This window comes from Cebus imitator, unplaced genomic scaffold (genome assembly GCF_001604975.1).
Source record: "Cebus imitator isolate Cc_AM_T3 unplaced genomic scaffold, Cebus_imitator-1.0 Scaffold82, whole genome shotgun sequence".
NCBI lineage: Eukaryota > Metazoa > Chordata > Mammalia > Primates > Cebidae > Cebus > Cebus imitator.
Window position 1 is genome coordinate 5,358,063 of NW_016107397.1, and position 12,700 is coordinate 5,370,762.

The window sequence follows — 12,700 nt, forward strand, 5'->3', positions numbered from 1 at the left end:
GTTGGCCAGGCTGGTCTCGACCTTCTGACCTCAAGTGATCCACCGGCCTCGGCCTCCCAAAGTGCTGGGATTACAGGCGTGAGCCACCATGCCTGGGCCCTTATTTTAATAATGTACATGTATTTTTAGCACACTCCTTCTAAAATATTATCATCTCACCATGCAATCAATATAACATTTAGTAATAACATATTTTACCTTCATTTTTTTTTTCATTCTACGTCTTCCCTGTCTGGTGTGCGTACTTTCCTTTTATAGAGCATTTCAACATGATCTGTGTTTAGATTTTGTAAAATGTGCAGTTTAAAAAATAGATATACATACCCGAGTTGTACCAAACATAATTAAAAGTCTTCCAGTGACTGAATTAAGATCCGTGTTTAAATTTTAATCTTAACTAGTTAAAATAAAATACAATTTAAAATTCAGCTCTTTGGTAGCACGAGCCATATTTCAAGTGCCCAGCAGCCGCCTGTGGCTGGTGGCTGTGGCATTGGATGGCCCAGCTTGGCGTCTTGACCAGCACTGACCACGCTCACCTTTCCTCAATGATGGGAACGTTCTGTGCTTGCATTGCGCAATGCAGTGTGCCTTTTGAGCTCCAAGGAACCGAATTTTTAATTCTGTTTACTTTTTGTTGATTTAAATTTAAGCTAGGTATGGTGGCTCATATCTTTAATACCTGCACTTTGGGAGGCCTAGATGGGAGGATAGCCTGAGCCCAGAAATTTGAGACCAGCCTGGGGAACACAGCGAGACCCTGTCCCTACAAAACAACAACAAAAACAAATTAGCCAGGTGTGGTGGTGTGCACCCGTGGTCCCCAGTACTCAGGAGGCTGAGGCAGGAGGCTTGCTTGAGCCCAGGAAGTTGAGGCTGCAGTGAGTAGTGATTGCACCACTCCACTCTAGGCTGGGCAACAGAGCAAGACTCTTGCCTCTAAAAAAGAAATAAGGCCAGGCGTGGTGGCTCACGCCTGTAATCCCAGCACTTTGGGAGGCTGAGGTGGGCGGATCACCTGAGGTCGGGAGTTCATGACCAGACTGACCAACATGGAGAAACCCTGTCTCTACTAAACATAAAAAATTAGCTGGGCGTGCTTGTGCATGCCTGTAGTGCCAGCTACTTGGGAGGCTGAGGCAGGAGAATTGCTTGAACCTGGGAGGCGGAGGTTGCCGTGAGCTGAGATCACGCCATTGCACCCCACCCTGGCAACAAGAGCGAAACTCCATTTAAAAAAAAAGAAAAGAAAAAAAAAAAAAAAATTATCAGGTTAAATAGCCACATCTGGTCAGTGGCGCCCCCTACTGGACAGAGCGGCCTCGTCATACTGAGCTCCCGTCATTCCCCAGGCGCACCGCCGCCCTGTCCTCTGTGCCCGAAGCGCTTGAACCTGGCTCTGGTCTTTCCCTTGGCTGAGTCGCAAACATCAATTAGCTGTTAGGGAATGGCCCGGCCTGCCTCTGTGGTTCCCTGTTCCAATAATTACATGTTTATTATAATAAATTGTTTAGTTTATCTTCCCAGGTAGAGTGTGAGCTCCGTCAGGGCACAGACCAAGGCCATCTTATTTATCACTGTCTCCAGTGTTTTGGGAGGAGTACATAGTGGGTGTTCTAGAAGACGTATTGAATGAATGAATGAATGAATACCCATGAATGAACAAATGAATATTCAGGAATTAATACATATTCATGAGTAACAAATGAATATTCATGAAGGAACACATTAATACATGAACAAATGAATATTCATGAAAAATGAATTATCATGAATGAATGAATGAATGAATGTTCATGAATGAATGAAGTGCCACACTGCCTGGGAGCCCATGGTGAGAGAGTGCTCTTTGTGGCTGAGCATTGCCTTTCTCTTCTTTCTCTTCTCCCTTTCCAGGCCAGCAAACTCCCAACACCTTAGTGACAGATGCTATTTATGGAGCACTTAGAATGTGCTGGGAGCCGTTTAGAACACTTGACGTCCATTAGCTTATTTCATCCCCACATCCTTCCTGTAATGAGGGGAGGATTATTCACAGCATTTTAAAGGTGAAGCTGCTGAGGCACAGAGAGGTTTAGTAACTTGTTCAAGGTCACACACCCAGTCATCGACAGAGCCAGAGCCAGGCAACCTGGCTCCAGAGGCCACGGTCAAACCTACTACAAGAAGTGATTTTCCAGCTCTTTGTATCATACAGTAAGAAGCACATTTTACATTCAGCACATCACCTCCCCAACCCACGCCTGAAAAAAGTTTATAAAGTATTGCTTACATTATCACATGGAATGAATCCTAGTGTGTTCTATTCTAGACTGTTCTTTTAAAAAAAAAAATTTAGAGATGGTCTCTAACTCTGTGGCTGAGGCTGGAGTGCAGTGGTGTGATCTCAGCTCACTGCAGCCCCGACCTCCTGGACTCAAGCCATCCTCCCATCTCAGCTTCCCCAGTAGCTGGGACTATAGGTGCATGCCACCATGATCGACTAATGTTTAAAGTTATTTGTAGAGATGGGGTCTTGCTATGTTGCCCAGGTGGGTCTTGAACTTCTGGCCTCAAACGATCCTCCCACTTTAGCCTCCTAAAGCTCTGGGATTACAGGTATGAGTCACCACACCTGACATAGATGATTCTATTTTGTTCCATCTTATTTAAGAAGACGCTGGTTCTGACCCCACCAAAGTGATTTCATGACCCACTCCACTATACTACTTCTACAAACCTTCTAAGAGAGAATGTTCCATACACACAAACGTAGAGGGAAAATAGAGGCCTCTCCCCTCCGTGACCTCATCACTCATCAGCAATTTTCAGCTTGTTTTGTTTTTTGCTTGTTTTTTGAGACAGAGTCTGGCTCCGTCACCCAGGCTGGAGTGCAATGATGCGATCTCAGCTCACTGCAACCTTCACCTCCTGGGTTCAAGTGATTCTCCTGCCTCAGCCTCCCAAGTAGCTGGGATTACAGATACACGCCACCGTGCCCGGCTACTTTTTGTATTTTTAGCAAAAATGGGCTTTCGCCTTGTTGGCCAGGCTGGTCTTGAACTCCTCACCTCAAGTGATCCACCCACCTCGGCACTGCAAAGTGCTGGGATTATAGGCGTGAGCTACCGAGCCCAGCCATGCTAGGGTTGATTTTTCTTTCCCTTTCTCCCCTCTTCTCCCATCCCCTCCCCTTCTTCCCTTCTTTTAAGAGACAGGGTCTTGCTCTGTTGCCCAGGCTGGAGAGCAGAGGCACAGTCATAGCTCACTGCAGCCTCAACTTCTCAAGTCCAAAGGCTGCCTTCTTTTTATGCTCTTACACAGCTTTCCTTGGTATCTGTGTGCAGAGGTGCTCTGGCGTCCTCTTCCTTTTATAAGGGCGCCAATCCTATCAGACGGGGGCCCCACACTCACGACCTCATTTACCTGAATTACCTCCTCTTGGAAATAGATGCTCGGTTCTGCCAAGAAAAATTAGCAGGGACACACAGGATTTTTCCGCAATGCAATTTTTACTTCCTCGATTGCAGGAAGGGTGCTCTCACTAGCCATCTTGCCATGAGAGTACCTTTTCCAGCAGTCCAGGAAATAAAAATTGCGTTGCTGAAAGAGCCTTTGTCTCCGTGCTGATTTTTCTTTGTGGCACCGAGCATCTATTTTCAACACTGCCTTATAGGTACCATCTCCAAATACAGCCACGCTGTGGGTCGGCCTTCAACATATGAATTCAGCATACTGAATGTCTGGACACAAACATTTAGTCTGTCGCGGTCTGTACGCATTTTAGCAAAGATGTCCTCCCTCGAAGGGGAGGAAGATGGGGACATCAGGTACTTAGAGGGCTGGAGTGAAGAGGACAGATGGAAAGGTGCTAGGGTCTGGCCAGGCACTGCGGCTCATGCCTGTTATCCCAGCACTTTCGGAGGCTGAGGTAGGAGGATCGCTTCAAGCAAGGAATTTGAGACCAGCCTGGGCAACATAGACCTCATGTCTATTAAAAAATTTAAAAATAAGCAGGACATAGGGGCATGCACCTGCAGTCCCAGCCACTTGGGAGGCTCAGGTGGGAGGCTCGCTGGTGTCCAGAAGTTCCAGGCTGTAGTGAGCGATGATCACACCACTGCACTGCAACCTGGGCTACAGAGTAAGACTCTGTCTCTAAAAGAAAAAAAGGTGCTAAGCTCTGCCCACCAGGGTCTCATGCCCCTGAACCTGGAGAGGAGGAGAAGGAGGCAGGGAGGCAACAGGCCCTGCCAGTGACCCCAGCTGTAACAGAGAGCTGTCTGTGGGGGGCTTCGGGGTGCTAAGGGCCCCTCTCTCATCATGGCTGTGCCTGAGGAGACCTCAGCTCCTATTCCCCAGGACCATTGACTCACAGCATGGCTTAGGTAAGTCGATTCCCTCTCTGACTCAGTTTCCCCTCTGTAAGACCAGAAGTTTCAGATCAGCATGTCCAGCTCACGGATTCCGGGATTCCCACCATTGTGGCTCAAGGTCAGGGCTCACACACAGCAAACCCCAGCAGGTCTCTCCAGGTTGTGTGTGTGTGTGTGTGTGTGTGTGTGTGTATTTAGAGACAGGAGCTCACTCTGGCACCCAGGCTGAAGTGCAGTGGCACCATCATGGTTTACTGCAGCCTTGACCTCCCAGCCTCGAGATCCTCCTCCCTTAGCCTCACAAGTAGCTGGAACTACAGGTGCATGCAACCTAGTCTGGCTACATTTACTTTTATTTTTTTGTAGAGATGGTGGGGGCGGGGGAGGTGGGTCTCACTATGTTGCCCAGGCTGGTCTTGAACTCTTGGCCTTAAATGATCCTTCTGCCTTGATCTCCTAAAGCACTGGGATTACAGGCATCAGCCACCATGCCGGCCTTCTGGGTTGTTTCTGGAAGGATGGAGGGATTCACTGCCTTGGGGGAGGCAGTCAAGAACTGCCTGGAGCAGGACTGGAAGGGGGCATAGTCCTTGCTGATGGGGCAGATTCCATTAGAGATGGGGTAGGGGAGTGGGCGAGGGGTTAGCAATCCCTGATTGGCCATTCTGATGAAGAGTGGATTTTTATTTTATTTTATTTTTTTTGAGAGAGAGTTTTGCTCTTGTTGCCCAGGCTGGAGTGCAATGGTGTGATCTTGGCTCACTGCAACCTCTGCCTCTCGAGTTCAAGCAATTCTCCTGCCTCAGCCTCCCAAGTAGCTGGATTACAGGTGCACATCACTACACCAGGCTAATTTTGTATTTTTAGTAGACATAGGGTTTCTCCATGTTGGTCAGCCTGGTCTCGAACTCCTGATCTCATGTGATCCACCCAAAGTGCTGGGTTACAGGTGTCAGCCACTGCGCCTGGCCTGAAAAGGGGAATCTTCAGACCAGGCCCTGAGGGAGTAGGGGAGGGGGTCAGGGACAGCTTTCAGTGGCAGGACTGGCTGAAGGACTTCCAGGGCCAGGTGGCTTTGTTTCAGTTTAAAGGTGTCCAAGGCTGTGCTGGAGCCTGGAAAAAGCCTCCTACAGGCAGCGTTGAGTCCCTGAAGCTCTGTGGATGTGACGTCTGGCCGAGAAGGACGGCTGGCACGGGGCACTCCCCGAAGCAGGGCAGATGGAGAATTCAGCGAGAGCCAGAACTGAGCGCCAGACGGGCCTGGAGCCGTGTCAGCCTGCAGAGAATCCCCTGGGATTCGGCGGGCAGCAAGCCCAATGTTGTTGAAACGTGGCAGGACAAGGTGACCCCAGCTGGCCAGCGTGCTCGAGGGTGGTGGAAGAGGCTGGCAGATGGGCCAATGGTGGGAGAACGTCTGTGCTGTGATTTCAGCCGGCTTCCCCAAACTCGCCCCCGAGCTTGCACACGGCCAGCAGGTATGCACACCTGTGTTGGTGTGCATGGCGTGGAGCCACCGCAGACATGCAGACACCTGGGGCGGCAGGCCTGCCTCCCTCTCCAGCTCTTGCCATGGACATCTTCTGTTCCTAGAGGTGTGTTGTCCTAGAAATCCCTTGCCGTTCGAGGATTTCTTGGATGCTGCAGCCAATTTTCATTCCTGCCATGAAGCTTCTCCACAGACCCTGCCAGGAACATCTCTTTTATTCATTTATTTCGGGCACAGGAGAAGCAGCAAAAGGAAGAGCCTGCAGACGTCTCTGTGTTATTTTCATCAACAGGCAGCCTCCTGAGCATGTACACCCTGGAAGCCAGGGCCCGGCTCCAAAGAGTGGTGGGACCAGAGCCCCTCCATGGGAGGCAGGAAAGCTGGGTGGAGGGAGCGCACCCCTCCCTCCCTCCTTTCCTCCCTCCCTCCCTCCCTCCCAGAACTGGCCCTTAGCACCTGCCTAACTCCCATGTCTTCTGTCCTGTGGGGACAGAAGGTGTCACTGGGTGGTCCACCCTTGTCACTCCAGTGCCTAGCATGGAACCTTGCCCACTGGGTTGTGTTAGTTCAGGTCCGCCAGCATCAGACATCAAGAGGGATTTTATGGCTGGGCGTGGTGGCTCATGCCTGTAATCCCAGCACTTTGGGAGGCCAAGGAGGACGGATCACAAGGTCATGAGACAGAGACAATCCTGGCCAATACAATGAAACCCTGTCTCTACTAAAAATACAAAAAAAAAAGGGGGGGGGGATTTTATTCAGGGAATCACTTCCATAGTGGGTTAAATAGTGTCCTTCTCAAAAATTTATGTTCCCCCAGACCTCAGGCTGTAACTTTATTTGGAAATAGGGTTGTATTCGTCCATTTTGTGTTGCTCTATGGGAATACTTGAGGCTGGGTAATTTGCGAAGAAAAGAGGTTTATTTGGCTCCCGGTTCTGGGGGCTGTGCAGGCACAGCAGTGGCATCTGCTTCTTGTAAGAACCTCAGGAAGCCTCTGATCATGGTGGAAGGCAAAGTGGGAGCAGCCAGGACACATGGTGAGAGAGGGAGCAAGAGAGGGAGGAGGAGGCGCCAGGCTTTTTGTAACAATCAGATCTCACAGTAACTAACAGAGCAAGAATTCACTCATTACCACGGGGAGGGCGCCAAGCTAGTCATGAGGAAGCCACCCCCGTGACCCAAACACCTCTCACCAGACCCCACCTTCAACATGGGAAATCATGTTTCAGCATGGGATTTGGAGGTGACAAACATCCAAACTATATCAAGGGCTTGTACAAGTATAATTAGTTAAGAATCTCAAGATGAAATTATCTTGGATTTAGGGAAGACTCTAAGACCAATGACAGGTGTCCTTAGAAGAAGAGGAGAGGGCGGGGCGCAGTGGCTCATGCCTGTACTGCCAGCACTGTGGGAAGCCAAGGTGGGCGGATCACCTGAGGTCAGGCGTTCAAGACCAGCCTGACCAACATGGAGAAACCCCATCTCTACTAAAAATACAAAATTAGCTGGGTGTGGTGGTGCATGCCTGTAATCCCAGCTACTCAGGAGGCTGAGGCAGGAGAATCGCTTGAACCTGGGAGGTGAGGGTTGTGGTGAGCTGAGATCACACCATTCCACTCCAGCCTGGGCAACAAGGGCAAAACTCCGTCTAAAACAAAACAAAACGAAACAAAACAAAAAACAAAATAAAAAAAAAAAAGAAGAGGAGAGAACAACATTGAGATGCACAGAGAACAAAGTCTTATGTGACAAGAGAGACAGGGATTGGTGTAATCAGTCAACAAGCCAAGGAACACCAATGATTGCCAGCAGTCACGAGAGGCTAGAAGAGGCAGCCAGGCATGGTGGCGGGTGCCTGTAATCCCAGCTACTTGGGAGGCTGAGGCAGGAGAATCACTGGAACCTGGGAGGCAGAGTTTGCAGTGAGCCAAGATTACACTACTGAACTCCAGCCTGGGCATCAGAGCGAGACTCCATCTCAAAAAATAAAATAAAACAGGCCAGCCCCTGTGGCTCATGCTTGTAATCTCAGCACTTTGGGAGGTCGAGGTGGGCGGATCACAAGGTCAGGAGTTTGAGACCAGCCTGGCCTATATGGTGAAACCCTGTCTTTACTAAAAATACAAAAAATTAGCTGGGCATGGTGGCACATGTGTCTAATCCCAGCCACTTGGGGGGCTGAGGCAGGAGAATTGCTTGAACCTGGGAGGCGGAGGTTGCAGTGAGCTGAGATTGTGCCACTGCGCTCCAGCCTAGGCGACAGAGTGAGACTCTGTCTCAAAATAAATAAATAAATGAAATCAGCCCACGTAAGAGATGTAGGGGGTGGAGTCCAGGAAGATTCCACATGTGGAGTTTCCAGTTGTCCCGTCCTGTGGGGTCATGCCTAGCATTCCCAACAATGATTCGTGACAACACGCACAGCGTATCGTTAACCAGAGCCGCTCACCTGAGCCTTGGTGTCCAGTTTTTACTGGGGCTTGGTCAGCTAGACATGGCTGACGCCCTATGTGGCTGACAGTCTGCAGCCCCTCTGGAGGTCCAGCTGAAGCTGTGTAGTACAAACGCCCCATCAGAAGCCACGCTGCTGGGTTGCACTGCCCCAGAGCCCCGGGTAAACAAAGACATTCTTACCAGACAGGACATTCCAGGGGCTGAGCGCTCACCTCCCAGGAGCTGGCAGTAAAAGCCATACCACTCTTTAGATAAAGTTAATTCTTTTAAAAATTTTTTTATTTTAATTAATTAATTTTTAACCCAGAGTCTCTTGCTCTGTCATCCAAGCTGGAGTGCAGTGGTGCAATCTTGGCTTACTGCAGCCTCCGCCTCCTGGGCTCAAGCAATCCTCCCACCTTAGCCTCCTGAGTAGCTGGGATTACAGGCACCTGCCACCATGCCTGGCTAATTTTTGTATTTTTAGTAGAGACAGGGATTCACCATGTTGACCAGGCTGGTCTCGAACTGCTGGCCTCAGGTGATCTGCCTGCCTTGGCCTCCCAAAGTGCTGGGATTACAGGCATGAGCCACTGTGCCTGGCTGTCTTTTATATTTATTTTAAAATTATTTATTTATTTATTTTTTGAGATGATGTCTCACTGTCGCCCAGGCTGAAGTGCAGTGGTGTGATCAGAGCTGACTGCAGCCTCCAACTCCTGGGCTCAAGCGATCCTCCTGCCTCAGCCTCCTGAGTAGCTGGGACTGCAGGTGCACCACCATGTCTCACTGATTTTTAAATTTTTTTGTATGGATGATGTCTTGCTAAGTTGCCCAGGCTGGTCTCAAACTCCTGGCCTCAAGTAATCCTCCCACCTTGGCCTCCCAAAGTGCTGGGATTACAGGCATGAGCCACTGCACCTGGCCTAGGATAAGGTTAATTCTTTTCTGCACACAAGCCAAGGGACCCCAAAGAAGACACTAAAACCTCTTAGCACCTCAGTGTCCACATCTGCAAAATGGGCATGTGAGCCCCTCCTTCAGGAAGGAGATGATGCAAGAGGGCATCTAGGAAAGGTTCCAGTCCAGGGCCCAGCAAACCGCAGGCACTCCAGACATTCCTTTTGTTTTTGATGGAGTCTCGTTCTGTCACCCAGGCTGTAGTGCAGTGGCGCAATCTCGGTTCACTGGAACCTCCACCTCCTGGGTTCAAGTGATTCTGGTGCCTCAGCCTCCCTAGCTGGAATTACAGGTGCACACCACCATACCAGGCTTATTTTTGTGTTTTTAGCAGAGACGCATTTTCGCGATGTTGACCAGGCTGGTCTTGAACTCCTGATCTCAGGTGATCTGTCCCCCTCAGCCTCCCAAACTGCTGGGATTACAGTTGGGAACCACCACACCTGGCCAATAAACTCTTGTTCAATGACTGAATGATGGAAGGAAGGGAAGCCCCCAGCCTGGCCCCTTGTACAGGGTTAGTCCTCTGGAAGGGAAAGAGGCCTCCGGAGAGCAGTGCTGGCTCAACCTGCTGCCTGACTCACAGGTGACTCATTCCCAGCCTTAGGACAAGATCTAAGGGGCCGTGGCTGGGTGCGGGGTTCTTAAAAGGTAAACTGAAACCCCAGCTGCAGAGTAAGAACTGAGCTCATTATGTGTGGCCTTTTTGATGAATTATAAAAAGCCTGAGTCTCATACTGAGAACGTACAGAGGGGACGTGAGGCCACCAGCAGATGTATACATTTTATTTCTGAAGTGAGAGGAAGTCTAGCTTTTTACTGGGAGAAGTAAACTTTGTGAAGAATGACTGAGCAGGCTGACGGCTGAGAGGTGCGGTGCCACCATCAGGGCCTCGTCAAGGACAAAGCAGCGGGGCCAGATGTCAACTTTAGGGGACAAGTCCAGCATCATGTCATCTGTTGGCAGTGAGAAGTCAGTTCTGAGTTCCTCCCCAAAGGCATAGATTTTTTTTCTTTTGACACGGAGTTTTGCTCTTGTTGCCCAGGCTGGAGTGCAATGGCATGATCTTGGCTCACTGCAACCTCTGCCTCCGAGGTTCAAGTGATTCTCCCGCCTCAGCTTCCTGAGTAGCTGCGATTACAGCGCCCGCCACCATGCCTAATTTTTGTATTTTTAGTAGAGAAGGGGTTTCACCATGTTGGCCAGGCTGGTCTTGAACTCCTGACCTTAGGCGATCTGCCTGCCCCAGTCTCCCAAAGTGCTGGGATTACAGGCATGAGCCACTGAGTTCGGCCGGATTTTGTTTTGTTTTGAAACGGAGTCTCGCACTGTCACTCAGGCTGCAGTGCAGTGTCATGATCTCAGCTCACTGCAACCTCTGTCTCCTGGGCTCAAGTGATTCTCCTGCCTCAGCCTCCCAAGTAGCTGGGATTAAAGTCACATGCCACCACACCTGGCTAATTTTTGTATTTTCAGTAGAGACAGGGTTTTGCCATGTTGTCCAGGCTGGTCTCGAACTCTTGACCTCAGGCGATCCATCCGCCTCAGCCTCCAGAAGTGCTGGGATTACAGGCGTGAGCCACTGCACCCAGCAGGATTCAAAGATTTTCTATTTGTGATTGGTTAAGGAGGCAAAGCTTTGGCTAAAACACTGTGGACAGGGCCCAGCATGGTGGCTCACACCTGTAATCCCAGCACTTTGGGAAGCTGAGGCTGGCGGATCACTTGAGGTCAGGAATTCAAGACCAGCCTGGCCAACGTGGCGAAACCCCATCTCTAATAAAAATACAAAAATTAGCCAGTTGTAGTGGCATGTGCCTGTAATCTCAGCTACTCAGGAGGCTGAGGCAGGAGAATCATTTGAACCCAGGAGGCAGAGGTTACAGTGAGCCGAGATCGTGCCTCTGCACTCCAGCCTGGGTGACAGAGTAAGATTCCAGCTCAAAAAAAAAAGAAAAACACTGGGGACAGTAGAAAAGAAGGCTAGGTCTAGGCTGTGGGTATTCCGGCCCCTCAGGAAGAAATTTAGACCAAAGAACTGTTCAGTTCAGTCCTTGGCTCCACCTTATCTGAGGTCTACCTGCCAGCAGGTCCATTTGGCAGGAGCCCAGGTTTCTGAAAAAGTCGCAGACATCTTTAGTTTCCATCAGGCACTAAATAGCAAGTGCCTCTTGCTTCCTTGGCTATTGCTTTAAGCTACTATTACTTTCTTGCTTATCAAATTGTTCGTTTACTGCTCAGGGCTAGCTAGGAACCTGGGGTTTCCCTTGAAGCAACTCAAGATTTTCCTTTATTTCCATGCTTGGAGAGGGAGGGTGCCCACCGGGCCCCTAATAGGGCCTTCACTCTATCAAATCTTCAGGGAGGGCTGCCCAGTGGATCCCCAGCCAGGAGGACAGGTCAAACACTCACTGACACCATTCAGCTCTAGGTCTTTAAATGAGATTTGATTCATTCAGTCCTTACAATGACCCACAAGACAGGTTACTACTACTATTTCCAGAGGTGTGGGGTTTTCTCAGATTCTTTTTTGCAACATTGCAGTTATTGTCAACAACAACTCATTATTTGAAAATTCTTCAGGGGACAGGCAGACAAATGTGAAACCCAAGACAGCTGGGGTGGAACACAACTACTGATCTGTTTGATCAAGAGGGGCTTGGTAGGGATGAACTTGGAAGAGCTGATATCCCATTCTTCTTCCTCTAGTTCAGGGTGGGGTGGAACTGCTGGCAACTCTACAAGCCCCAACACTTGGCCGTCGTGGACACTATGGTGATTCTAATACTAACAGCCAGTGTGAGTTCTGTTCCCACCATGTGCCAGGCCTCTTGTGGAATGCTTTGTGTGATCTGTCTGCTTCCATCCTGTCCATAACCCAGGATCATGGAGGGTGTGGACTTCATTGTACAAATGAGGAGACCCAGGCTCAGAGAGGCTACGTCACCTGCTCCTTGGCAAAGCTGTGTAGCCAGCTCCAATCCTGGGAGATTCACTTTGTAGAAAGTAAAAAAGTTCCTCTACAAAGTTTCCTTTCTTGATAAAGAATAATCATAAGTGTTAGAAATAATAGTTTGTTTTAAACACTTCCTTCAGAGCCTTCTTGCTTTTTGCTAGTAGCTGTTTGTTACGCCCTATCCTATGTAGCTGTTAGACACGCTCACAGGCACGTAGTACATTCTATGTCCTTGTACTTTTACCAAGATATGTGTGCTAGACACGCTCACAGACACGTAGTACATTCTATGCCCTTGTACTTTAACCAAGATACGTGTGCTAGACACGCTCCCAGGCACGTAGTACATTCTATGCCCTTGTACTTTAACCAAGATACGTGGGCTAGACACGCTCCCAGGCACGTAGTACATTCTATGCCCTTGTACTTTAACCAAGATACGTGTGCTAGACACGCTCACAGGCGCATAGTACATTCTATGCCCTTGTACTTTAACCAAGATA